Source organism: Choloepus didactylus, chromosome 8 (genome assembly GCF_015220235.1).
Source record: "Choloepus didactylus isolate mChoDid1 chromosome 8, mChoDid1.pri, whole genome shotgun sequence".
NCBI classification, from domain to species: Eukaryota; Metazoa; Chordata; class Mammalia; order Pilosa; family Megalonychidae; genus Choloepus; species Choloepus didactylus.
The window spans coordinates 68,856,059-68,860,866 of NC_051314.1; the positions used below are offsets into that span (position 1 = coordinate 68,856,059).

Here is a 4,808-nt window from a genome sequence, read left to right on the forward strand (position 1 = left end):
CTAGCTTGAGGTCCAAAGTTTAGTTATAGCACATAACCCTCATTACAATTACCTTTTCTAGGCTCCATTACAAACTACTTTACAACTTTATTCCTCCTCACATGTGCTTATTTCTGTCTTTCTCTACAATGATGATACATTGTAAGGTCCTTTAGAGCAGGAATCCAGTCTCTTCTTTTTCTGTTCCACTACCTTGCTTTGAATACAGTTAATCAAGAAATATTTGCTAAAGTGAATTTGTGTGGTTTCTTTGTCCTCCCATACACTTTTCAGGACACACACGCATGTACACATACACACATACACAGACACAACAGTGGGTGTCAATTCCAATCTGGAGAATCTTGTGGTTGCATCGTAAGTATGAACAACATCAGAGAAACACACCTATTCAATTCTAGATACACCCAGATAATTTCATTCACTACAATAGGAATCTTCAAATGAATTGATTTTGTACACCAGCAGCAGAAATGCATTCAGAAATATATATAAATATAAAAGCACTCAGCTCTAATACACAAATATTTATAAATTACAAGTATACATGTATACTATTTTTTATTTATAGTCTAAACAGTCTCAAAAATAGAAAATTTTAAATTATGAAATAAAGATGCAATAAAAATATCTAAATAATTATTTATTTCCTTTGTTAATGATGCAAAGAACCCTTTTTATCCCCCTAAAATAATGTTTTGATAATAGCTTGTGATATCAATGTAAGTGAACATCCAGCATTTATCAGTACTCACCTTCACGTTTCTTAGTTAACCAGGCTTCTATGACAAATACCACACCATGGTTTGGCTTAAAAAACAGGAATTTATTGGCTCACAGTCTCAAAGGCTAGAAAGTCTTCAGGGGTCGGTAGTGTTCTGGATGGCCAGCAGTCCTTGGGTTCTTAGGCTTTCCCATCACATGGCAATGTGCTTGCTCTCCTTTCTCTTATAGCCACTGACTTCTAGCTTCTGGCTCCTCCCTGTGGCTTTCTCTGACTATGTTTGAATTTCTTCTGCTTACTAAGAACTCCTGTAATTCGTATTAGGGCCTAACTTCATTAAGTTGGGCCACACCTTAATTTAAAATAACATCTTCAAGAGCTCCTATGTACAATGGGTTCAGATGCACAAGAATGTGGATTATGATTAAGAACATGTGTAAATGTGGTTACACAATTCAACTTACCATGTTTTAAATTTATTTATAAATTGCAAATATAGTATTTAGGTAAATTTTGAAACACATAAGAAAATAATTTTTTGAAATGAACTGAAGAAGTGATAATATATTTAAAATAGTTATATGTATCCTCTTTTCTTTTTAATGTTACAAAAACACCTATTAGTTCACCCATAATATTTTTTTATTGGTAATGCAAAGGTCTGATACAATGTTGAGTTTATTTGTATACTTGGATTTAATAGCTATAGGAGCAAGAAAAGGAAACCCACAAAAGCATATTCTAATATTCGTTTCCAAAGCAAGATTCATTATTAATTGAAGATAATGGGAGCAAATCCACATTTCAAATTTTATATTTAATAATTTTGTATTGCATAAGATTAGATGGTCATTGTTTTAATTTTATAATACCAGCAAAAAATAGTTCATACTAGTTTAAAAAATATAAGCACTACCATTTTATTGTAGATTACTTATGCTTGCATTATAGTTTCTTAATTTCTTTGCAGGAATCTTTTTAAGCCACTGGTCCATTGGGGAAAGTTATTTTAATTAGCTAGATAAAATAATATATAAAGCCACTGCACTGGGCAAATGTAATTTCTCATGTGTCTCAACACACTGACACTGAAAGAAGAAAAGAGTAGGAGGCCACTGTGAAAGTTCTTCCTTGTGTACTCCCACCCTGCTCCAAAAATCCCTCATATACCTTCAAGATTTGTGATTCTATGACATGTGAACTGAACTGAGTGTCAATCTACATATCGAATATTCCAAGAGCTGAACTTCCTTCTTATAATTTTAAATAAAATAAAGAAATAAAAATCAATTACCCCAATGGATAAAATAGTCCATACCTAAGGCATGTTATATGCTTCCTGCCCATTTTGGTGACCAGTGCACTACAAGACGGGTCCTATCATGGACCCACCCAAAGGCTCCCTGGGGGGGTCCATGATAGAGACAGGCCCAACCAGAGGCAGAGAAAGTCATTGTATTAGTTATTTATTGCTGCATAATAATAGTACCACAAATTCAACGGCTTGAAAGAACACACATTTATTATCTCACACTTTTGGGGACAGGTGTCAGGCATGATTAAAGCTAGGTGCCCTGCTTATGGTCTCACAAGGCTGCAATCAAGGTGAGGCTCCACTGTGGAAGGATCCACCATGTGTGACTGCTGGCAGCATTCAGCTACCTGTGGTTGTGGGCTGAGAGCTGCCAGAGGCCACTCTCAGTTTCTAGAAGCTGCCTGCAGTTTCTTGCTGCAAAGGATTCTTCAACCTGGCCACTTGATCCCTCACAGCCAGGAAGAGTGAGAGTCCAGCAAGATCACAATTTTACGTAATATAATCACACAAGCACATAATCATGTAAATCGATCAACTGTGTTGTGATCTAGTGGTTAGAAGCAAGTCACAGGTCCTCCCTCAAGGGGAGTGGATCATACAATGATGTGAATACCAGGAGGTGGGGATCATGGGGCCACCTTAATAATCTGTCTGCTCTATTATTATTTGTGTCAAAGGAGAAAAGTTGCAAGAACAAATGCTCACTAAAAATTACAAGGTTTTTCCTATGTGCTTAAGCTTAAAATCAAAATCTCCGTAAAAGGGTTATCAGCTCAAGCACCTTTAGATTATATACACTTCAGAAGGCTAATGTTTCACAATTTTTTCATAGCAGCTTCTTCATCTTCTGTTGACAATTAAGAACAAGCCCCTACATTCTCAGTGCTTCATTTCTCATAACTTCTTGCTAATAGAATTCTGGGCTAAATTTCTTCTACAGAAGGCACTCAGTCAAGGTTTGGAAGACAGAGGAAGACAGAACCCATACTATTCTTGCTCCCAGGCAGGGTGAGCAGATTGTGGGCTTCTTCAGACAAGGGGCTTTGCAGCAGCCTCCAGGCAGAAGGAACCACCCAAAATTCTTTCCTAGCATTCCTGCAACTCCTTGATTGTCTGAAAGTTAGTGGAAAACCTGAGCACTCATATCAAATTTCCTTGACTATCTTTACCCTTACCCTTTTTGTAAATACCTAATTCCCTGAAAATAAAACTCCACCTACTTCCTCTTCCCGTAAGTGGTCCAAAGTGATCTCTGAAAATAGTTCGCTATTCACTTGACCCTGAAAACCCCACAAAATCATGCAAATCAAGAGGTTCAAATCTTATTTTCACTTTAAGAACACCAGAGAAACTGCTCAGGCCATCAAGGGTATGCATATTTGAAAATCCACCAAGTATCTGAAAGATGTCACTTTACAGAAGCAGTGTGTGCCATTCCGTCTTTACAACGTGGTGTTGGTAGGTGTGCCCAGGCCAAACAGTAGGGCTGGAGGCAGGGTTGATGGCCTAAAAAGAGTGCTGAATTTTTGTTGCACATGATTAAAAATGCAGAAAGTAATGCTGAACTTAAGGGTTTAGATGTGGATTCTCTGGTCATTGAGCACATCCTGGTGAACAAAGCCCCCAACATGCACCACCATACTTATAGAGCTCATGGTCAGATTAACCCATACATGAGCTCCCCCTGCCACATTGAGATGATCCTTACTGAGAAAGAACAAATCGTTCCTAAACCAGAACAGGAGGTTGCACAGAAGAAAAAGATATCCGAGAAGAAACTGAAGAAACAAAAACTTACGGCTCAGGAATAAATTCATCATAAATTAAATGCAAATTAAAGTTTAGGAAGAATGTTGGTTGTCTTATTAAATTTGTTAAACATTAAAAAAAAAAAAAACTCCACCTACCTGAATTAACACAGTGGTTTCTATTTTCCTGACTGAACCCTGACCATACATAAGATTAAAGGTCCTTTTAAGGACTACCAATCCTGTTTGACTTCCTCTCTGACCCAGATGTAAATTTTGTTATCAGTTTAGGGTTCATCCTTCAACATCTTATATGCAGGTAAGATCTCATTTAGGGTTCATCCTTCAAGATCTTATATGCAGGTAAGATCTCATTTATACATACATGATGTTCTATATATGTGTGCATGTGTATGTATATATGTGTATATAGATAGATGATAGATAAACATATAGATGTAGAGGAAGAGATACAGATATAGATATATCTCCACAGGATACAATTCAGTATTGTTTTATTTTTTTTTAACATATAATGTTATAAAGTGAGTGTTCTGGCTGTCTATTGCTGCATAATAAATCACCCGACAACTTACTAGTGTAAAACCACCAACATTTGTTATGATCACAATTCCTGAAATTGGGCTGAAGACAGCAGGGACAGCTCATCCCTGCTCTACAATGTCTGGGGACTTTGCTGGGGTGGTTCAAAAGGCTAGGGAGGGTTGAGACGGCTTGACGGGGGCCAAATGTCTAGGACCTGGGTTTTTTTCCACAAGGCATCTGCTAGGAATGTAATTTCCAAGACTGTAGTTTCACTCACATGGTCTGTTGCCTGGAGAGAGATATCCAGAACGGCTGGAATAGCCAGGGCTTGCTGGCATCTCCGTCTCCACAAACAACTTGAGAGGGTGTTTGGACTTTTTACACGGCAGATGACTTTTCCTCAGAGCAAGATTTGCAAAAACATGTTCCAAGACACCCAAGTGGAAGCTGCAAATCTTCTTAGGACCTACCTCGT

The 4,808-nt window shown here is 37.6% G+C and overlaps 1 pseudogene; it reads left to right on the forward strand.

Annotated features, from left to right (window-relative positions):
* Positions 1-3,303: 3,303 nt before the first annotated feature.
* LOC119542997 lies at positions 3,304-3,850 on the forward strand (annotated as a pseudogene).
* The last annotated feature ends 958 nt before the right edge of the window (positions 3,851-4,808 follow it).